This window comes from Carcharhinus amblyrhynchos, chromosome 21 (assembly GCF_965287045.1).
Source record: "Carcharhinus amblyrhynchos chromosome 21, sCarAmb.v2.hapA, whole genome shotgun sequence".
Taxonomy (NCBI): domain Eukaryota; kingdom Metazoa; phylum Chordata; class Chondrichthyes; order Carcharhiniformes; family Carcharhinidae; genus Carcharhinus; species Carcharhinus amblyrhynchos.
Window position 1 is genome coordinate 21,358,929 of NC_137344.1, and position 24,468 is coordinate 21,383,396.

Genomic DNA, 24,468 nt, shown 5'->3' on the forward strand with positions numbered 1-24,468 from the left:
AGATGGCGAATAAGGGGAGTCCTGTGAATGGGATGAGTTGATAAATGAGTTCTAATTTTAAGTGTTTGCCCCGATCAAATAACCATAAAGAGAACTACAATACAGGCATGTAACAACGTTTTAATAATAGAAAATTGCACATCTCCAGCACATAACCAGCGTTCTATCCAATCTGACCCCTAATGAACCTGGGGCAGGAATGTAATATTTAACAGCGTGATTCCTTTTAGAAAAAGCAAGTTTAAAGTAAAGGCCTTTTACAAAGCCAATATTCTTCTAATCACGCCATAATTATCTTTTTATTGGTGTGGTTGATAGATTTTTGCGGTTTTTTTTATTCAATAATCAAATGAAAAAAACAATTTCATCTTCTGCGCAGGAAAACTGCATTAGCCTGCTACACAGTCAGTCTTGTACAAAAACAAAGCGCAGAATTAACCCAATAACACCGACTTGATGATAAAGCTTCAGAACAGGTTTTGAAATATTTTGGCACGGGATTGATTTCTTTTGGAAAGATTTCATTTGGTGACTGGAACAGGCTGGGACTCCCTCAGATAACATGCCTTGGATGCGATCGGGGCCTCCCAGCCATAGGACACACACCCAAGAGCTTAATCATCTGTCCTTCAAACAGCCCTTGCTCCCGTTGGGCAAGTTTGTGCAATGCTTGTCTTTACCTGGCAGAGCCTCATCCCTCCCCAGTGCATCTCCTGTTTGCCGATGAGACAAAAACACGGGAAATCTCGAGGCTGAAATCTCTGCAGCAAGACATGTTTGGGAGGGTAGCCGAATGCCATGAATATATTACCATGAGTTGTATTTACAGAGAGCTAACACATTCAAACATATTATTCTATATTGAGACCAGCTAGGCATAGATATTCTTTTGGACTATTTTCTGCACCAGTTTCCTGGAAGGTGCTGACTCATTCTGTGGTAACTTTCTGGCCCTGTTTTCTTGCTCAAGAAATTCCATGTGAGTTCAGACAGTGAGGATTGGCAGGCTATTATTCTGCAGGGACATCCTATCAGTTATGCCCTGGATTTCTCTAACATCTATCGGGGTGGCAGTTAGAGCCAGGGACCCAGGTTCAGTTCTGGCCTTAGGAGACTTTCTATATAGAATTTGCACTTTTTCCCCTTGTACCTCCTGGTGATCCAGTTTCCTTCTTCAATCCAAAAATTTGTGGGGTAGGAGGTTTGGCCATAGTAAATTGACCCTTAGTGATGTTACAAGGATTACAGTAAAATTTATTTGTTCGTCACAAGTAAGGCTTACATTAACATTACAATGAACTTACTGTGAAATTCCCCTAGTCGCTAGATTCCGGTGCCTGTTCAAGTCAATAAGGTGCCTTTTCGGAGAGTCGGTGCAGCCACAATGGGCTGAATGCTATAGGGTCTCTAAATCCATTCACTCTTAAATGATTCATCAATAAAAATCAGGAACTTTGGCTAATTTTATTCCCCTGTACCTTGCTGTGGGGTGCTGAGGCCAAATCATGAGTCTCTACAACTGTCCAATTGAGATCAGTTTAATAGACTGGGATGGAATATGGGATTTACCACAATGAGTAGGTTCTGCATCACACGTACTTTTTAAATATAAATTAGAATAAGAATTTTTTAAAAAGACATTATATTGTAATGCCTTCCACAAAGTTGTGATATTGAACTCTCTCTCTGCACAGATGCTCCAGGCCTGTTGAGTTTTCCCAGCATTTGCTGTTTGACTTGTGGTGTTTCATGTAGCTTGAAACAGTAGCTGTTCATTTAAGCATAGTTACAATAGGAAAGTTTTCTGAATTTTTTTGTTACAGTTTCTCTCTTCTGACCAGAAAGCCCTGTCATCTTACTGTGGCTCAGGAAAGACTTGGTAGTTTCCAGCACATTTGTTCAAGGGGTCACAATTTACATGTGAGTCATGACAATGAAAGGCTTGCATTTATATAGTGCCTATCATAACCAGTGGACGTCTCAAAGCAGTTTATAACCAATATAGTACATTTTGAAGCTTAATCTCTTGAAATGGTATACACACACAGCAAACTCCCTCAAACTGCAAACGTGATAATGATTACATCATCTTTTTTGGGCTGTTGATTGAATAAATATTGGTCAGGACACCAGGGATAATTGCCCTGCTGTTCTTTGAAACAGTGCCAAGGGATCTTTTACATCCACCTAACCAGGCAGTTGGAGCCTCGGCTTGCATCTCATCCAAAAGGTAGCACTCCCGACCGTGTGGTGCTCCCTCTTTGCTGCACTGGAGTGTCAACTTGAATTCTTTTTATTAAAGCCCTCCAGCAGGACTTGAACCCAGAACTGTGTGACTCAGAGGCAGGATAGCTACCAGCTTAGGCATGCTTGACAATGAGCATTGTGGGTGATTCAATTACTGGAAGCATCCCACCCAACCCCAAACTATTCACACCCAATGCCCAGATACGTGCATGTCCATTCAGGAGTTGCTGGATCAAGCTAGGAAAATCTGAGTGATCTTCCATACATTGCCAATCAGAATGAAGCCAATTATAATCTCACTGTAATGCTGCCTGAGTGTACCTAACTCAGTAAAGACAAGGGTTACTTTTCCTGATTAATAAATATCTAATCATGCTTGCTGGAAGAAGATGGATGTGGATTTTGACTGACATAGAGATTGGGCTCAGTTTTTTTTTGCCAGTTGAATACTCAGCCAGCACTCAACAGAAAAGTGGGGATTTGCATTTATATAGCACCTTTCACCACCCCCAGAATGTCCCAAATTGCATTACAATCAATTAAGTATTTATGAAATGTCACATTGGAAACACAGCAACCAATAGCAAAGCGATAATGACCAGGTAATTTGTTAGTGATGTTAGTTGAGAGGTAAACATTGGTGAGGACACTGTGGAGAACTCCCCAGCTCTTCTTTGAAATGGCATCACAGGATCTTTTACATCTACTTGAGATGGCCAAATGAATATTTCCAGAAGACGGCATCTCCAACAATGCAGCACTCCCATCAGTTTTGTGCTGGAGTATTACCCTAGATCTTGCACTCAAGTCTCTGGAGTGAACATAAACCCTCAACCTTCATAGCTCAGGAGCTGTGTGTTATCAGAGAGCTATGGAAGATGACTTTCAACTTGTACGAAGGATGAATGTTGGGGCAAAGTATTGGATGACGCTTTGGTTTGTTTTATTCATTCGTGGGACATGTGTGTCACTGGCTGTCCAGCGTTTATCACTCATCCCTCGTTGCCCTTGAACTGAGTGGCTTGCTAAGCCATTTCAGAGGGCAGTTGAGGCAACCACATTGCTTTAGCTCTGGAGTCACATGTAGGCCAGAGCAGGTAAGGATAAGAACATAAGAAATAGGAGCAGGAGTAGGCCATCTGGCCCTTCGCGCCTGCCCCACCATTCAATAAGATCATGGCTGATCTGTCGTGGCTCAGTTCCACTTTCCCGCCCTCTCCCCATAACCCTTAATCCCCTCTCTCATCAAAAACCCATCAACCCGCTTCTTAAAAATATTTAGCGAGGCAGCCTCCACCACTTCAACGGGCAGAGAATTCCAGAGATTCACCACCCTTTGAGTGAAGAAGTTCCTCCTCAACTCCGTTCTAAACCGCCCCCCCTTTATCTTGAGGCTGTGCCCCCTAGTCCTACTGTCTTTTTTGAGCGGGAAGAGTCTCTCCACCTCTATCCTATCCATCCCATTCATCATCTTATACGTCTCAATGAGATCTCCCCTCATTCTTCTAAACTCTAACGAGTACAAGCCTAGTTTATTCAGCCTCTCCTCATAGCTCAACCCCCTCAACTCCGGTATCAGCCTAGTAAACCTCCTCTGCACTCCCTCCAAGGCCAAAATATCCTTGCGCAGGTGCGGCGCCCAAAACTGCACACAGTACTCCAGCTGCGGCCTCACCAATGCCCTATACAGCTGCAGCAAGACCTCCCTACTTTTATATTCAATCCCCCTCGCTATGAAGGCCAGCATCCCATTCGCCTTCCTGACCACCTGCTGCACCTGCAGGCTGGGTTTTTGCGACTCATGCACAAGGACCCCGAGGTCCCTCTGCACCGTCGCCTGCTGCAGTTTTTCGCCACGTAAGTAATAGTCCTTCCTACCATTCTTCCTACCAAAGTGGACCACCAGATTTACTTCCCTAAAGGACATTAGTGAACCAGATGGGGTTTTCTGACAATTGACAATGGTTTCATGCTCATCAGTAGATTCTTAATTCCAGATATTTTTGTTTAATTCAAATTCCACCAATGTCGTGACGGGATTCGAATCCGGATCCCCAGAACATTAGCTGTATTTTTGGATCAGTAGTCTGGCAATAATGCCACCAGGCCATTGCCTCTCCTATCATCTTTGAGAGCACACATGCCATGAGTCCCTACCGTCAGTAGAGAATATTGGGTGAAAAATAGCATTTGCTTTTAATTTTTATAGGAAAACATTAATCAAAAATGTAATGGTGGAAGTTTCAGAGTATATTGGTAAATCACAAGCACATGATTCTTTCTTGTATTCACTCCATCTAGTCTGCTTTTTGCATACAATTAATGTTTTATTTTTTAACTAATTGAGCATTTAAACCTTGAGAAGAGTCTCCTAATCTGTTAGCTAAATTAACTTCCACAATAGATGTTGTGTACAATATGTGAAATTAATTTCTGAAAATATTCCCTGTGTTTAAATTCATAGTCTATAATTAGAAATGGAGCTGAGATTGTCATTAATAAAAGGGAGAGATTGTTTCAGTCTGGGAGAGAATGTATATAATTGCTTTGCACCAGCTTTCACCAGTTTATTTTGAATGTCTTATATATATATAAAAAACTAAGTGTCAAGCAATTTTAACAATTCTAAATTAAAACAACATTAACTATAGTTCCAAGCACATCAGAAAGCCCCTAAATAACCGTTATTGGACATTATCATTCGGAACAGTTAATGTTTGGATTCTCTAGTGAGAGAAGTGTTCATATTTCATAAGATTTGACACCCTCGATAAACTTACAGCAAGTTTGTTAGAGCAACATTGAACATATCGATAGAGAAAGTTCCCTTACAGATATTAAAATAGGCTACTCGACTTTAGGTGCAATATTCTCCGTAAGTAACAGGGAAGGAAAAGTGCAAGTTTATGGATATTTATCCATTATGTAGATTTTTAATGCAGTATTAAAGCTAGTTTACCTTCCTTTAGCTGTCTTAGCCAGAGAAGCCTGAGCTTCATTTATGAGATCCCAGCAAGATATTTTCTCCATGTTTGTGTCACCTGCTTTATTTTAGTAGACTGCAACAAAACTATCATATAATGGGATAATCAGCTGAATTTAGAAAAGCCAGACTTGTGCCCTGATAGTTGCTGGAAGAATTGCTGCAACAAGAACACTACTGTGCCATGGCTTATGGGCGGTTATCTTCCAGGCCTCAATAGTACCAGCAGACCCAACCTTGCCTGAAATTGGCTTGCTATCAGTGGCAAAAAGTACTTTCTAAAGAAGGATGTGCTGGCCTTGGAGAGTTCAAAGAAGGTTCACGAGAATGATTCAGGAATGAAAAGCTTGACATATGAGGAGCACCTGAGATCTCTGGGTCTGTTCTCGATGGAATATAGAAGGATATGGGGGAGATCTCATTGAAATTTACAGCATAATAAAAGGCCTGGATAGAGTGGAAAGATGTTTCCATTCGTAGGAGAGACTAGGTCCAGAGGGCACAGGCCTCAGAGTAAAAGGACAACCCTTCAGAAGTGAGGAGGAATTCCTTCAGCCAGAGGGTGGTGAATCTATGAAATTAATTGCCACAGAGGGCTGTGGAGGTCAGGTCATTGAATGCATTGAAGACACAGACAGATAGGTTCCTGATTGGTTAGGGTTATGGGGAAACATCAGGAGAATAGATTTGAGAAACCTCTCAGCCATGATTAAATGATGGAACAGACTCAATGGGTTGAATGGCCTAAATCTGCTCCTATATCTTATGCTCTTCAAAGGCATCATCATGACATGGAGACCTGCAATAGAAGCCCTTTCCTCCTCACTGCACTAAAAAAGTGTTTGATTTATCCTGGAGGACTTCCCTCCCACTTTGGGCAGTAGGTTTGACTGAGCGGGGTGCCCACTCTGGATACCATGCTCAGCAGGGTGTTCAATTATCTTCAGGATCCTACAGGTAACATACGATTGTCGACACATGTGGCTCCCACCTGAGTCAGATGGGGCATCTTGGCTGCTTAAAAAAGTGACCAATTAGGTAGCAACTCACAGAAATGAGGCGGTATGTCTTTACCCAGCTATCTTAACTGCACACCCCAACTCCATCCCACATCCCGGGCCTCAGGTAGGATGGGATAAAACTTCCCCTCCATGTTAATTAAAACTGAGATGTGCCCTTATGCCAGGCGAAACATAACTGCTTCGTAACTAAAGCATGTCAACCATCAGATTTTCAAGCTTACATTAAAGTATATCAGCACTAATCTTCCACTGAAAGAAAGTTAATGTAATTCGAGCCATTAAAGCAGAAATTTATTGAGGCTCTGGGAGAGATGTTGGGGCCTTCTGCACTACCATTGGCAGCTCAGTCGTTTTATAAATGTAAGCACTGTAGGGAAAGGAACGAAGGAGAATGGGTTTGCAAGTCTCAGGAGTGCTTGGTGGCGAGGTGGAGCATTCAGAAGGACACAGTTACTGGCTCCACATTAAACATAAGAAAACATACCTTTCTGCTGATTGCTAGGTTGCAGCCATGCCTGGAAGAAATTGGCCAACTGTTGTTCTGCTCGGGCCAGCCTAACCTTCTGGACTGATCCTAAAACTGGTACTTTAAGATAATTGTGGAAAGAAGCAATGGAGACACGAGGAAAACCCTTTTCACTCAGTTGGGATGGGATCCGGAATGCAGCGCTTGAGAGTGTGGTGGAGTTAGGTTCAATCGAGGCATTGAGGAGGGAATTGGATTGTTTGAAAAGATGATGAATGTGCCACACTAGGGGGAATGGCACAAGGTAAACTGCTCCTTCAGAGAGCCAGCACAGACATGATGGGCCAAATAGCCTCCTTCTGTGCTTTAACAACTTTGTGATTAGGAATATATAAGGGGCCTGACATCTGTCCTAGGCTGCTACTCCAAACACATGAAAAACCGCTTGGCTCAATTTCAACTTGAATATTTTCAGTCCCAGTGAAGTTCAATTTCTACTTCATTGAATTGATAAGTACTGATATTAATTTGTCTAACCCTTCAGTTTAGACCCACATCAACTCAATCAGTGGGAATCTCTCTGACCTGCTCCTGGAGTCCTTACGAATGCTTGTGCCTTTTGATATGTTGCTGCAATCTATGAATTTTAAATATTCTCAAGACCTGAAGTGATGGTTGTTTATTCTCCGAGGTCAACCTCATTCAGGGCATTCAGTTAGCTGGGGAAGTTGGCTTCACCATCTTTCCACTGGCATCCAACTGGGTGGGACTGCTTTTACCTAGTTCCATTCTTATCAATCTACAGAGAACCACCTGCAATGGCTTCTGTTCCCACTCCAGCACCATTGTCATCTGTGTACCCAAGATCTATCTTTGGCTTTCTCTTATTTCTCACTGATAAGCTATCGCCCCTGTTAACTTCTACAGGTACATTGACGACACCCAGCTCTACATCGTCACCACCTCTGTCAACCCTTCCAATGTCTCTAAATTGTGACACTGCTTATTTAACATCCAGCACTGCATCAGCAGAAAATTCTTCCTATTAAATATTAGGAAGACTGAGGGTGGGAATTTTACTGTTGACTTTTAATGGCTGTCCAAATTTTCCCATCTCACCCACGATGATGGCCACCATGTCAAGGCTGGAAAAATTCCACCCTAATGTCATTGGGGGCAATCTTACCTGCCATCCATGCCATGCTCCCACTGCAGTGAGATCAGAGAATTTGGCACCCAGCCATTCAAAGAACAAAGAAAATTACAGCACTGGAACAGGCCCTTCGGTCCTCTAAGCCTACACCGACAATGCTGCCCGACTGAACTAAAACCCCCTACCCTTCCAGGGACCTTATCTCTCTATTCTCAACTTATTCATGCATTTGTCAAGACGCCCCTTAAAAGTCATTATCGTATCTGCTTCCAGTACCTCCAGCAAGTTCTAGGCACCCCTGCCCCCTGTGTGAAAAACAGGACTTGTATATCTCCTTTAAATCTTGCCTCTTACACCTTAAACTTATGCCTTCCACCCTGGGAAAAAGTTTCTGACTATCCACTCTGTCCATGCCCCTCATAATCTTGTAGATTTCTATCAGGTCGCAGCAGGATGGGAATTTCCCACTGGTGCGAATGGTGGTAACATTCCGGCCATTGTCTTTGGTCCCCATTTATTTCCACTCCTGTAAAACCATGCAACTTCATCCCTGCCTCAATTCATTGGCTGCTAAAAGCTTCATCCATAATTTTGTTCCATCCAGATTCAACTATTCCATTCCCAGCTGACCTTTTATGTTCCATTCTCCATAAACATGAGGTCATCTAAAACTCTGCCACCTGTTGCCTATGTGATGGTAGTCAGCAGTTGCATATATATCTATATATATCTTCTATATGTTTCTGTAGAATGTTTAAAATTTCAGCTTTATTCTATAGGCAGTTGGTGTGTCTGGAAAAACATTTAGTTCAATGGCTGTAAAAGCAAGTTAATTAATCATTTCAGCTAGGCATTTGCCACTTTGATGAGCTAATGGACTTTTGTTTGCACAAATGATTCCTTGGGAAGCTGATTGACTGGGTCATGTGATAATGTGGTTAATGTGTGGAGCTAGGTCTGTAGCAGGAAAAAAACTAAGCAGTTGCAGGTCTGCTGAAGTCAGAGGCATGAGCAGGCTGTTTATGACAACTCACTCACAAAATCTCTCTGAAAGCTTGAAGACTGTTAACACAATTTATAGCAAGTATGCCTGGGTTTGCTAACAATATTTATTTGAAAGTGGCTTCCATCTATGCACGAATGGGGCTTATTTGGAACTGAAACAGCCAAAAGCTAAAAAGTAAAGTTGCTTTCTTTCACTTTTAAATATTGTTCACCTGTTAATGGTTAAGCTGCTTTGTTTGTTAGAGTTATAGCTAAATTGTGTTAGAACATAGAACATAGAAAAACTACAGCACAAACAGGCCCTTTAGCCCACAAGTTGCGCCAAAGATATCCCTACCTATTAGGCTTACCTATAACCCTCAGTTCTATTAAGTCCCATGTACTCATCCAGAAGTCTCTTAAAAGACCCTATCGAATTTGCCTCCACCACCACCGACAGCAGCCAATTCCACTCACCCTCTGAGTGAAAAACTTACCCCTGATATCTCCTGTGTACCTACTCACCAGCACCTTAAACCGGTGTCCTCTTGTAGCAACAACTCCAGCCCTGGGAAAAAGCCTCTGAGAATCCACCCGATCTACACCACTCAACATCTTATACACTTCTATCAGGTCACCTCTCATCCTTCGTCTCTCTCAGGAGAAAAGACCAAGCTCCCTCAACCTATCCTCATAAGGCATGCCACCCAATCCAGGCAACATCCTTGTAAATCTCCTCTGCACCCCTTCAATAGCTTCCACCTCCCTCCTGTAATGAGGTGACCAGAACTGAGCACAGTACTCCAAGAAGGGTCTGACCAGGGTCTTATAAAGCTGCAGCATTACCAATGCCTAAACTCAATCCCTTGATTGATGAAGGCCAGTACACCGTATGCCTTCTTAACCACATCTTCTACCTGCGAGGCCAATTTAAGAGTCCTATAGACCTGGACCCCAAGGTCCTTCCGATCCTCTCTACTGCTAAGAGTCTTACCGTTGATATTATACTCCTTCATCCCATTTGACCTGCCAAAATGGACCATTACACATTTATCCGGGCTGAAGTCCATCTGCCATTTCTCCGCCCAGCCTTGCATCCTATCTATGTCACGCTGCAACTTCTGACATCCCTCCAAACTATCCACAACACCACCCCAGCCTTCATGTCGTCAGCAAACTTACCAACCCATCCCTCCACTTCCTCATCCAGGTCGTTTATGAAAATTATAAACAAAAGTGCTGATTGGCATTAGGCGGGACGTCTGCGATCACTCAGGAGGCAATCCAACTTGGAGAGCTTCCAGCCAACCTGATTGGCCGGCAGTTCGACAATGCCTCCTGCAACAGCTCTGCAGTGGCTGGAAGAGGAACTGTATGGCGATGCCTGAGATTAAGGCCTGAGACAAAAACAGAAAATGCTGAGAAGCAGGTCTGACAGCATGTGTGGAGAGAGAATAGAGCCAACATTTTGAGTCTAGACAAAGGGTCATCTAGACTCAAAACAGTGGCTCTATTCCCTCCCTAGAGATGCTTTCATACCTGCTGAGATTTTCCAGCATTTTCTGTTTTTATTTCAGATTCCAGCATCTGCACTATTTTGCTTTTAACTAAGACCCGGGAACTGGAGAGCAGATAAGCATATGGTGTCCCAGGGCAGGTAGGGTAGAGAAGGCTGGGGGGAATGCATTGCATGAGGGTGGGGGGTGGGAGGGGGTTGGTGAGAGTAGGAGCGATCAGGGTCTCGGGAATGGAGAGGGTGGTTGGTGGAAGGGTGGTCCAGAGGCTACTGGGCTTTAAAGTTGGAAAAGAGTGCAAAATTCTGGCAATAGACTTGAGCATATAATCCAGTTACACTCCAGGCCAGCACTATCAGAGGTACAGTCTTTTAGATGAGATATTAAGATGAGTTTATGAGTAGATGTGAGAGGTCCCAGAGCACTGTTTGAAAATCAGAGGAGCATTCCGTACGTCCTGAGCTCACACAGTTTCTTAATCAACATTCTTAAACCAGTTATCTGGTCATGCTGCATTGATTACAGTTTGAGGCTGTGCTGTGGACAAGCTGGAGGTAATGTCTCACTGCAACACAATGGGGCCAATACTTCAAAAAATACATATTTGGCTGTAAAGTGCTCTGGGACATTCTGAGGTTAATGAAAGGGGCTATATAAATGCAAATCCTTTCCTTAAATGGTTCCAAAAATCGAAGGAACAATAGGATAGGTCAAAGGAGGAGAGATTGAAAAAATGCTGTATCGGTTAAGGAGAATGGAAAACAGGAATATGGATCCAATCAAAAGCTTCATTTATTTTATATCAGGTCTCCAAGCTTACATCAATCTACAACTATGCCACATATGTTCCTCTGAACTCCATTCATATGGTTTCGTATCATTCAGTTTTAATTATTTGAAGTCCTCGGAGTAAAATGAGACTGGAGCTGCCTTTGGGCCTCGACTCAATGCTACGCAGGCAGCATGTGTTTGGGCAGAGAGGTGCCTGGAACTGGACATTATCTTTATTTGGTGCCTGTTGTGCCCCCACAGAAATGATTCCCTACTCCAGGGTTTTCAGCATTTTCTGAATTAATTTGATTCCAAGCTTGGGACTTCCAAATATTACTCAACTGGGCCAAAGAAGTTGTCAGTGTGCAGAATTTTTTCTGTGGCTCCGCCTGTTTTTTTTAACCTTCATATAAACATAAGTCTAAATAGTTATGGGCAAGCGATGAAGTTACAGTGTTGTGATTTTATTTGCTTCAAAAACCACATAACCATCTCAGTTTATCAATAGTGAAACATCAGGGATTTCATCTGTTGTAACAGTTAATTGGTTATGAAATTACTGCAGGGTTGTCAACTTTACTTCTCCATCTGGAAGTCCATTCCATGAATCGATACTCTTTGTCTGAGAATAATCTTCTCAATATCAGTCCTAGTGTGAATTTATGACCTCTTATCCTATTCATGAAAGCTGCTTTAAATAATTTTCCCAGTTTACTTTTTCCATGCTATTAACTGTCTTTCATGCAACCGTAAGATCACTCTTTGATATCCCCTTTCAATTTTGAAAATCCTATGTTATTTCAACTGTTCCTTCTCGCTCAGCCACCAACACAAGGGAACAATACTGTGGTTCTTCCCTCCACTGCTTCCAATGCAGGGACGTTTCCCTTGTGGCTTAGTGGCTCAGACTGGACACAATATTGTGGTCTGACCAGGCACTACAAATTTTGATCATGACTTTCTCTGACATATATTTTATTTTTCTGGAGGTATAATTCAACAGCTGTGCACTGGTAGAACATGAATGCAGAACGTCCTCAGGCTCCAAGGTCTCTTCATTCTATTTCAACACTGATCCTGGAATATGTGTGTTTCCCATTGTTCCTTCCTATTTGCAGTGCCTTAAACTTATCTCCAGTAAATTTCATCTGCCATATTCCAATTCACTGACATATGTTGCCTCCTCTGATTTCAATGCTTGCCCTAGTTGGGTATCATCTACAAATTTGACCAATTTGCATTGATTTTCTGCATCAAACAGCCCAAGCCATTGATGCAAATTAAAAACAGTAGCTGGCCCTGGGGCAGCCTTCTTGGTCTGTTCCCATCCAAACACAACTCCTCCAACGATTGTGTTTTTTTTCACCCGTCAGCCAATTTCTTGACTATTCCCAACATGTCGTATCCAAAACTAACACCATCATATTCCAGTCAGAGCCACATGTTGTCACACCATTGGTGAGACATTCGAGATTCGAAAAATGATTAGAACCAACATGTTTAGCTAATTGCCTATTGGCATAATATATTTGGAGGTTATTTGTCAGCAAAAGGTTTTTTTTGCCAGTTATTTCAATATACCCTCATCCACTGAACTTCTTGTTATCTGATGTATGGCCAATGGAAAAGCACAACAACCATGTTAGTGGTGGCCAATGAAAATAACAAATTTAAATGGTTCAGTTCCACAGAATGTTCTGTGAAAATAAAAGGCATATAACTGAACTTTGTAAAGGAGTGTTAGAGGCCATGGTGACATTAAAGTTTGGATAACTTTGTAACTTGCTAATATTTTGCTCTATTGGCTTATGATGCCATTTCATCTCCCACTGAAGCTTTGGAATTATTTATTATCTAAATAATGGAGCTAAAAAACCCCAAGGAAACATAAACTTTGGAAGTCATCCATTATCCAAAGGCGCATGTTCACTCCTTTTGAGCTTTTATACAAAAAAAAGGAAAACATTAGTTTATACAGTCTGGTAACATAAGCAATAATATGGTATCCTCCCAACACGGCGTCTAGGGTCCAATACCATGGCTGCTTATCACTTACATTTACTGGCATCACGTTTGCAGACTCTATGGGTGGGATTTTCCAACTGCGCTCGCCCTAAAACAGGAAAATCCTGCCCAAGGTCAATGGACCATGTCATGGTCCTGTCCCACCCGCTACAATTTCCATGGTGGGTGGGATGAGGAAATTCCGCCCTGTGAATCTATTTTTAAAAATTCATACAAGGAACGTGGGCCTCGCTGGCTCGACCAACATTTATTGACCATCCTCAATTGCCTTTCGGAAGGTGGTGGGTGAGCTGCCTTCTTGAACCTCTGATGTAGGTTCACCCACAGTGTTGTTAGGGACGGAGTTCCAGGGTTGCGACCCAGTGACAGTGAAGGAACGGTAATATGTTGCTGAGATACCAGGGATGTAGTAACACAGAAAAGCACGTTCTTATTTCAGAAGAAGGAAAATCTACATTGCTCCGTCCCATCCCAACTGAATTGTCAACTGACACCCTATTTACAGGGTAACACCAAAGAGAAAATGAAAGTTCACAACCTTCACTGTCTTATTTTCTTGGTTGCAAAGAAATTCCAACTAGCGTGTTGTTCTTGAAGGCGTGAAAGGAAAATTGGAATTAACGGAAAGTGATGCATTCATTTTGAATCTTCACACCATACCTTTCTGCCAATTAGAACCCTGTATGAAGATAATTGTCTAATTCTTGGTTTTATTTTTTGTCTCTGACTGTCTCCCCATCAGAACCATGTTTGTCATATATGTTCACAAAGATTGACTGAGAATAGGATTTCATTTATTGCTTGTTCCTTGTTAAAACTAAACCTCTCAATGTAGTGAGATCAAAGGTGGAAGTCTGAGACCATATTATTTAAAAATAAATAAAACTTAACTAAACAACATTTGAGTAAAATAGGGTAACAGTTCCACTTACATGGAAATATAGGCTGGAATTGTCCAGCCATTTATACCCCACTGCTGCTGCCAATGAGAACAGAGAACGGGGGGCAATGGTCTAGTGATATTAACTCTGCTAATGTTCTCGGGACCCAGATTCAAATCCCGCCATGACAGATGGTGGTATTTGTATTCAGTTAAACAAAAATGTAGAATTAAGAATCTGTCGAAGACAATGAAACCATTGTCGATAGTCGGAAAAACTCGTCTGGCTCACTAATGTGCTTTAGGGAAGGAAATCTGCCATCCTTCTTTGGCCTGGCCTACATTTGACTCCAGAGCCACAGCTATGTAGTTGACTCTCAATGAGGGATGGGCAATGAATGCTGGCCAGCCAGCGAAGCCTGAATGAATAATGAAAAAAAAATTGGCGCTCAGCCAAATCTCCATTCACTGCATCCGGAGAATTCTATCCATGAGCGAGGACGGAGAATTCCAACCATAGTCGCAATGATAATTAATTGAAATATTACTCCGAGTGAAATGGATGTTTCGACTTAGAGTGCTGGTTATTGAATTTTGTACATTCATTATATTACAGCACCTCATCTGAATATATGAAAATGTCAATCATAGTTACTGTTTCAATAATGAATATAAGATATAATAAACATAATGGTATAAATTTTAGACTTGGTTTCGGGTCTTTCAGCATTGGCACTGACTTGCAGTGTCTCTTTAAAATGTTTAGATAGTCTAGAAAAATAAATTACATAAAATATGAATTAGGGAAAGGGAACTATTTTGAGTTAACATGTTCCACGATTAGAAGCATTAAAGAATTCCCTGCCTAGTTGAAATGTAGTACAGTGACCTAAATCTGTGCTTAGAAAGTCTTACTCTACCCGTATTTACTTCCTTATGTACGTGGTGGTATGCTGTTTGTGTCTGAGATAATTCAGTATGACACATCAACATGGAATATTGAAATATATAATAACACTATGGTGATGGTGGGGAGCGGGGGGATATCTTGTGGAATCTAGAAAGTGTAGGAAACCTTCAACATGTAGAATGACTTAATTCAGCAGAATGCAAAACCTCCATTTTCTGATGGTGGGTTGAGATGCAGAGATCAAGTCAGTGCCGTGTTTGTGTTGTGTTTAGCCGCATGCTGGCATGTATCATCGAGTTCATACTTGTAATATATTTGCATGGCATGGATACGCATTAGCATGAGTGAGTTTTCAATAAACTCCTACCCTCATGATAAAGTCAGTGACGTGTGAGAATCCAGTGGCACCCAGTTCACGGTCGTTTAAAGGTCCTCTGCAGCAGTCAGCTTTGTGCAGCTATGTGTAAGGTTTTCCATGTTTAACTGTACACAAGGGAGGGGAACAGGAGAATGGCAGCTTGCATGGAGACTTGGGACTGCCAAGGGTAGGGTGGTTTGGGGGTTGGAGTGAATTCAGGGGTATGGAGGAGTGAAAGGGGGATGGTAGTCCAGGGGAGGAGGGAGAGTGGAGTTGGGGACATGGAGGAATGAAGTGGGAAGGGCCTGGTGTTCTGGACATGGTGGTGGTGAGAGCAGTTAGTCAGGGGAAGAAAATGAGGGTACTAAAGGGAAGTGTCATTATTGTGCAAATGAGTATCTATGTCAGGTGTTAGCTGTTAAGAGTCCTTATTGGGCTTTGAGTTCACTCTCAACATTTCAACAGAGGTGCAATTAAAATTGGGGATGCTCAAACGTCCCAGATTAGAGGAGCACAGAGATCTCAGAGGGCGGTGGGTTTGGAGGAGATTACAGAAATGGGGAGGAGTGAGGCCATAGAAGAACTTGAAAACGTGGCTGAGAACTTTAAGATGAAGACATTTGATGAAGAGCTGATGTAAGTCAACAAGCTTCAGGGGAACGGGACTCGGTGTGAGTTAGGAAATGGGACAGCAGGGTTTTGGATGGCCTCAACTTTATGGAGGATAAAATGTGGGAGACCAACAAAGCATGTGATGGATTGGTCACATCCAGATATAACAAAAACATGAGTGACGAGCAACAGATCAGCGGAGATATGGTTAAACTCAGGCACAGAGGTAGGAATAGGCATTTCCAGTGATGGCAGCTCCTTTCTGGATCAAATATGAGACCAGGCACAGACTTGATTAGTCTTAGGGAGGGGAATGGAGTTGGTAGCTATTCAAATGTAGTTTAGAGCAGGACCAAAAATAAAGCATGGGATTTTCCAGCCCTGCCTACTGGCAAGATCTTCTGGTCTTGCTGAAGGTGGGTTCCCTGGCAATGAGACAGATGAGCCATGCAAAATGCCAGAGACTTTTGCGGGACTGGAAGGTCCCACCTGTGATCAGTGGTGAGACACCTTCACCACTGGAAAATATGCTGTGGAGATTCTGCCCCATGTCTTCCAAACATTCAAGTGGAGGAAATTTCTGCTAATCCAGTACTTTTTTTTTTAGTTTATTTATTAGTGTCACAAGTAGGCTTACATCAACACAGCAATGAGGTTACTGTGAAAATCCCCTCGTTGCCACACTCCGATACACTGTTCGGATACTCTGAGGGAGAATTTAGCATGGCCAATGCATCTAATCAGCATGTCTTTCGGACTGTCAGAGGAAACCGGAGCACCCAGAGGAAACCCACGCAGACAATGGGAGAACATGCAAACTCCACACAAACAGTGACCCAAGCGAGGAATCGAACTTGGGTCTCTAGCATTGTGAGGCAGCAGTGCTAACCACTGTGCCACTGCAGTGGGTCACTTGAACCATACCTGGTGTGGAACACATTATGCTCATACCTGCCAAATTTAAATGTAAAAACTTTGGGTCCAGGTTATCTTCGTAAAACACCTTGGAGTTTCTGGCCTGAGTTTTAACAGGGGGTAGGAAGGGAAACTAGTGCAGTGATCCTCTACAATTAGATAGATAAGAATGGATCCTGGTGTTGGCAGTCCCACCGAGCTTGATCAAAGCAGAATGTTATGTGTGGAAGCACATCAAAGGCTGCAGACAGTCCAAGAAGAATGAGGAGAATGGTTTACCTCTGCCACAGTAACTTTGAGCTCATTTGTAACTTTGTTAAGAACATTTTGGTTCTGTGGCAAGACGGAGGCCAGACTGAAAGGATTCAAACATGGAATTCCTGGAAAGATGGACACAGATTAGGGAGCAACAACATGTTTAAGGTCTCTAAGAAGGAAAGGGAGGTTGGATATAGAACAGAATTTTATAGGGACAGTGGCGAGGGGTAATGACAGTAGACTTAAAAGAGAGAGAAACAAGACCTGAAGAGAGGGAAGCGTTAACAATATCAATTAACATAGGGATCAGGAAGGGAGGCTGGGTGGTCTGCACTTTGGTGGGATAAGGATTGAGGTAGTAGAGGCAAGACTCATGGACAAGATGCCATCAGGGATAGCATGAGGGGATATAGGAGAAACACTGGAAACCAAGAAGAAACAAGTGGCCTCAATCCACTTCAGACATTTCTCCCAATGCACAAGCATTCACACCAAGAATTCTGGATGCCCCATTCATTCTCCTGTAAGCAAAATGTGCAGAACCTGAAGTGTCCAGGTCGCTTTAACCTCCACTCCCCATGCCCCCATTCCCGGCCACTTGACAGGATTTAAAATTATTTCAGCACTCCATTCTACAGCAGAGATTTTCCTTTCTCCCTGTTAGGCGCCGCAGGTAAGAGCAGACCTCCATGAGGTCCTCTGACAGAGAGGAGATGTCAATTTCACCTGGGGGAAGGGGGAGGGGGTTTCAGGCTGCCCAGCTGTGCACCCAGCCCCAGTGTATGCACACAGCTTTGATATGAAGTTGCTGAGGCTTCCCAGCAAGCTGAAATTGTTGAAACCTGTTGAAATCTTCGATACAAGTTCAAGTGCAACTCCTTGTAAAAGATTCAGCTGCTAAATCAATGGATTTCTATCATCCTCCAGCCACCTGTGTTTATTTTGATTTCCCTTCACGGTTGACTGCATCTCAAGTACCCCACTAATCCTGACCCCAATGGACACTGAGTCTAATTCTGACTGACAGCTTGTGGTTTCACTTTGGTTTTTGCAAACTAAGTCAAAGAGGGGGAGGGAGCTGTGTGCGGGTCTGAGGGAGAAGGGGGGGCTGTGTGGGTCGTCTGAGGGTGAAAGGGGGCTGATGGTTTTGGGTCACCCTCATCCCTTCATGGCATGTGGATGGGATGACCTATGATTGGGAGTGGAGGGGGCTGATGAATCTCTTTTCTGAGGGGTTCCTGATGCTTCCCTGAACCCTCAAGGTCCAGCATGCCACGTCTCCGCTTGTGGTTAGCACAAATAAAAGCCCGCCTGGTGCCGTTCCTGCTGGCGGGCCAGATGAATGGCAGGAGGCTGGTGAATGGCCTGCCAAACCTACTAACGACATTCAAATTAATGGGCTTATATCATTATCGGGTCGCTGCCTCTCCGGGGGAGAACTCAAGCGGAGCTAGAAGGGTGGGTCGGTGAATCCCGAGAGCACTCATGCACAGCGGGAATGCTGATTTTTGGCCAACGCCCCATTCGTCAGGATTCTAGCCAGCCTCCGAAGGGGTCCGAGAATCACTCCCAGGTATGTAAATATACCGGGGAACATGTTCATTTCATTAAAATAAATAGCTGGGAACAGTTTTGAATAAAGCTTCCCAAAAGACAAAAGTTAGGTATGACCCAGAAGATGTTTTGAGAAAAGGGAGATTATTTTACAGACTATATTTTAGTAGTTTGTTTGCAATATATAACATTGTTTCTGATTGGGGAAGGGAACGGGTGGGGAATAAATGTAACTGCTCGTTTAGCTCTGGCTCTTGAAAGACATAAAAAATAGGAGCAGCAGGAGGCCACTTGGCCCTTCAAGCCTGCTCTACCATTCATTATGGTCATGTCTGATTATCCAAAATTGGATGATCAGCCACAAAAATTGCAGCTCGTGCAATTTTCCCATTTCAGGTTTGTGCATGCTCACAATGGGCAAAGGTAATATGATTGATTTAATGACCATCAAATAATCTGACCAATTCTAATAGCCTTCTGTCCCACTTTCCAAAGCGCCTGATTGGCCCTGACAACTGCCAATCCAACCTTCCAAGTAACATTGATCTGACAGGATTAGGTCTCTCTGAAAAGATATGGTTTGTTGACTCTGATACTCATCGAACCAGAATCCCTACAGTGCAGAAGGAGGCCATTTGGCCCATCAAGTCTGCATCGATCACAATCCCTCCCAGGCCCTATCCCCATAACCTCACTTATTTATCCTGCTTACCCCCTAACACAAAGGGACAATTTAGCATAGCCAATCAACGTAACCCGCACATTTTGGGCTGTAGGAGGAAAGCGGAGCACCCCCCTGGAGGAAACCTATGCAGACTCCATACCGACAGTGACCTAAGATGGGAATTCGAAACCAGGCCCCTGGTGCTGTGAGGCAGCAGTGTTAACCACTGTGTCAGCATGCCACCCCACCTTCTGTAACTCTAATGGAAAATGCTGACTTTCTTATGAAATACTGACAGATTGAGCACTGGGTTGAAACGCAAGCAAAATACTCCAGATGCTGGGGATCTGAAATAAAAACCATTTCAGCAATTGGCTTCATATCTTGATTGTCAGCTGAAAATGCATGTATGAGATGGGAGTATTGAAAAACTCTTTCACTGGGGAGGAATATCACAGCAAAATCCAATCCAGTTCTCATGTTCATACACAAAACTTTTCATTTCTTCTTCTCTACCCAAGGGCAAATCCAACCCACAGTGCCATAACCAGCATGGGGTCAGGCAAAGAGACAGAAATCTACCCCACCCAAAGCAGGGAAATCCAACCCAATGCTGTTGGCACCAATCTGATCCACTCTAGCCATCCAGCCAACTAGCTCCATCATCCCCCTGCCCCCACGAGTCTGAGTTGCTGTGGCAACTGACACTTTTACGTGGAAATTGTAGCCTGAAGAGTGACGGTAGAGGCTCCAATTTCTTTCTATCACAAAGCTGACCACGACTGTCTCCCAGGAACCTCTCCTGTCTTGCCGTCTGCTATGGAATACGTTGGAAGGATTTACAAGTTGATAATCAACCAATTTAGCCACACTACGAATGCACCTTCCTTGACCATCAAGCCCTGGAGTAGAACCTGAACCCAGAGCTTCTGGCTCAGAGGCAAGGGGTGGGATTTTCTGGCCATGTTTGCATGGTCTATGTCCCACGCACTACAATTCCTGTGGCAGGCAGGATATGAAAGTTCCACCCATGAAATTTTGTCTTATTCATCCAAGGGATATGGGTGTCGCTGACTACATCACATTTATTGCCTATCTCTAATTGCCTTTAAAAAGGTGGTGAGCTGGCTTCCTGAACCCTTGCAGCCCATGTGGTGTAGGTAAACACACGGTGCTGTTAGTGAGTCCAGGATTTTGACCCAGTGGCATTGAAGGAAGAGTAATATATTTCCAAGTCAGGATGGTGAGTGACTTAGAGGGGAACTTCCAGGTGGTGGTATATATCTGCTGTCCTCCAAGGTGGGAAAGCCCACAGGTTTGGTGGTAGTTATCCAGGGTTTGGAAGGTGCTGCCTAAGGAGTATGGGTGAGTTCCTGCAATGCATCTAGTAGATGGTACACACCGCTGCTATTGTGCGTCAGTAGTGGAGGGAGTGAATGTTCGTGGATGAAGTGTCAATTTTGGGGGCTGCTTTGTCCTGGACGGTATCAAGCTTCTTGCATGTCATTAGAGCTGTACTTATCCAGGTAAGTGGAGAGCATTGCAGTACACTCCTGACTTGAATCCTGTAGATGGTGGACAGGCTTTGGGGAGTCAATGGATGCTACCCACTGTGCCACAAGATCACCCTCACTTCCCAATAGGTGTGGTGTATCGTGTGTTAGGCATGGCAGAGTTGGTAGCAGTCTTGGGTGGAATTTTCTGGCCGTTTGCGCCAGTGGGATTTTCTGTTCCTGCTGCAGCGAATGGAAATTTGGCTGAGCGCCAAGCACTCCATCCTTTCTTGCAGCGGCAGCGGGGCTTGAACGGCTGAAAAGTTCCAGCCATTTTTCTTTGAGTCAGAATGATCTTGCTTTGAAATATAAAAACTTGTGGTAAGAAAACTTAAATAGCAATGAAAATGTTGACTTTCTGAGTACTGTCCCTTATTATGGAGATACCCTGATAAAACATGGCAATAATCAAATAGCAGGAATAAATAGTATTTCAAAATAATTAAATAATTCCTGTGTTTACTGCTTCAGCTTGTTTAATTACAGTGATATAATTCATGTTTTTGGGAGAACTATAGTTGAATGTTTGCTTTCTAAAAAAAAGGTCATATTTCAGTTAGAGTTTGCATGCCATGGTCAGTGATTACATTTGATTTTAGTGCTTAGTATATTTACCTCTTGCAGGACATGTCCTAGGCCAATTTGACAGCCCCATCTGTACAGCCATAGAGGGGATGTAACAATTATCCCACTCCCTTTCATATACACCCCATCCTATAATGGTTCCCACAACTGCTCAGTCTCCATCTTTGAGATTTTCATGGCCACCAAGCTTCTGTTGGTCCACCAATCGGTGAGTTAGCTTTCACAGGTGCACTAATTTTGTTTTTATTCATTCATGGAATATGGGCGTCGCTGGCTGGCCAACTTTTCTTGCCCTTCCCTAGTTGCCTTTGAGAAGGTGGTGGTGAGCTGCCTTCTTGAATTGCTGTGGGTTGACCCATGATGCCATGAGGGAGGGAATTCAAGGATTTTGACCCAGTGACTGTAAAGGAACGGTGATATATTTCCAACTGGGGAGGCAATATCCTATTGTATTATCGCTTGATTATTAATCCAGAAACACCGGTAATGCTCTAGGAACCTGGCTTAGAATCCCACCATGGCAGCTAGTGAAATTTGAATTCAATAAAAGATATATGGAATTAAGAGTCTTCTGATGACCATGAAATCACTGTCGATTGTCAGAAAACCACATCTTAGCTACAAATATATAAAGGGCAAAAGAGTAAAAAGGGACAGCGTAGGGCCTCTTAAGAATCAATAAGGTCATCTATGTGTGGATCCACAAGAGATGGGTGAGATCCTGAATGAATATTTCTCATCAATATTTTCTGTTGAGAAAAACATGGATGCTAGGGAACTTGGGAAAATAAACTGTTTTGAAGAGTGTACATAGAACAGAGAAGGAGGTCCTGGCAGTCTTAAAGAGCATCAAGGTAGGTAAATCCCAGGGATCTAATGAAGTGTATCCTAGGATGTTATGGGAGGGGCGAGGGAGGAAATTACAGGTCCTCTAGCAGAGATATTTGAATCATTGACAACCACAGGTGAGGTGCCTCAAGAAGGTGGCAAATGTTGAGCCTTTGTTTAAAAAGAGCATTCGGGAAAAGCCTGGGAACTATAGGCCAGTGAGCTTCACATCTGTAGTGGCTAAGTTGTTGGAAGGTATTTTCAGAGACAGGATCTGCAGGCATTTAGAGAGGCAAGGACTGATTAGGAACAGTCAGCATGGCTTTGTGAGTGGAAAATCATGTCTCACAAATATTTTGAAGGGTAACTAAGAAGGTAGATGAAGGCAGTGCAGTTGAAATTGTCTATATGGATTTTAGAAAGGCCGTTGACAAGGTACCTCATGGTAGTTTGTTGCATAAGGTTAAATTTCACAGGATCCAGGATGAGGTAGCCAACTGGATACAAAATAGGCTTGACAGAAAACAGAGGGTGGTTGTAGGGGGTTCTTTTTCAAACTGGAGGCCTGTGACCAGTGGTATGCCTCAAGGATCTGTGCTGGGTCCACTGCTATTTGTCATCTAAATTAATTGGATGAGAATTTAGGAGGCATTGTCAGTAAGTTTGCAGATGACACCAAGATTGGTGGCATTGTGGACAGTGAAGAAGGTTATCTAGGATTGCAATGGGATTTTGATCAATTGGAGCAATGGGCTGATGATTGGCTGATGGCATTTAATTTAGATAAATGCGAGGTGATGCATTTTGGTGGTTCGAACTGGGGCAGGACTTACTCAGTTAGTGGTAGGGCATTGAGGAGAGTTATAGAACAAAGAGATCTAGGGGTACAGGCTCATAGCTCCATGAAAGTGGAGTCACTGGTAGATAGTTTGGTGAAAAAGGCATTCGGCATGCTTGGTTTCATTCATCAGAACATTGAATACAAGAGTTGGGACGTCTTATTGAAGCTGTACAGGTTATTGGTAAGGCCACACTTGGAATATCCTATTAAAGAAAGGATATTATTAAAGTAGAAAGAGTGCAAAAAAGATACTACCGATACTTGATAATTTGAGTATAAGGAGAGGCTGGATAGACTGGGACATTTTCTCTGGAGCGTAGAAGGCTTAGAGGTGATCTTATAGGGGTCTATAAAATAATGAGGGGCATAGATCTGCCAGATAGTCAATATTTTTTCCCAAAGATAGGGGAGTTTAAAACTAGAGGGCATAGGTTTAAGATGAGAGGGGAGAGATACATCAGGGTCCAGAGGAGCAATTTTTTTCCACACAGAGGATGGTGAGTGTCTGGAACAAGCTGCCAGAGGTAGTAGTAGAGGCGGGTACAATTTTGTCTTTTAAAAAGCGTTTGGACAGTTACATGGGTAAGATGGGTATAGAGAGTTATGGGCCAATTGAGGGCAATTAGGACTAGCTTAGTGGTTAAAAAAAAGTGGCAGCATGAACAAGTTGGGCTGAAGGGACTGTTTCCATGTTGTAAACCTCTATCTGGTTCACTAATATCCTTTTGGGAAGGAAATCTGCTGTCCTCACCTAGCCTACATGTGACTCCAGAGCTACAGCAATGTGGTTGACTCAAGTATGCTCCAATGACAACTAGAGATGAGCAATAAATGCTGGCCAGCTAGTGAAGCCCATGTCCCACGAATGAGTATAATAAAAAAAGGATATATTTTGCTGGCTAGGGTGAACGTTGGACCCTTAGAGGATGAGAAGGGGGACTTAGTGGTAGGGGATGGGGAAATGGCTGAGGTCTTGAATAACTTTTTTGTTTCGGTCTTCACGGAGGAGAACGTGAATAATTTGCCGGGTGTTAGAGATGGAAAGGTGGTAGGACTGGAGGGTCTCAATAACATTATTGTTACTACAGAGGCGGTGCTCGACAGACTGGAGGGACTGATTGTGGACAAGTCCCCAGGACCGGATGGAATGCATCCGAGATTTCTGAAAGAAATGGCGGAGGTGATAGTGGATGCCTTGGTGGTTATTTTCCAAACGTCGCTGGATTCCGGGGAAGTGCCGGAAGATTGGAAAACGGCTAATGTTACGCCGTTGTTTAAGAAGGGTGCCAGGCAAAAGGCAGGGAATTATAGGCTGGTTAGTTTAACGTCTGTTGTAGGTAAAATG

At 43.2% G+C, this 24,468-nt stretch overlaps 1 long non-coding RNA gene across 2 annotated transcripts in view; it reads right to left on the reverse strand.

The window, feature by feature from the left end:
- The window catches only part of LOC145356468 (uncharacterized), a 54,772-nt gene that overhangs the window by 5,309 nt on the left and 24,995 nt on the right, over positions 1-24,468 (reverse strand). The window contains exon 1 of one of the 2 annotated variants that reach the window (XR_013889140.1): positions 10,038-10,120. The exons of the other annotated variant lie outside the window; for it this stretch is intronic. This is a non-coding gene — a long non-coding RNA (uncharacterized LOC145356468). Of the gene's footprint in view, positions 1-10,037; positions 10,121-24,468 lie in introns of those variants that run through there. 2 annotated transcript variants of the gene reach the window in all.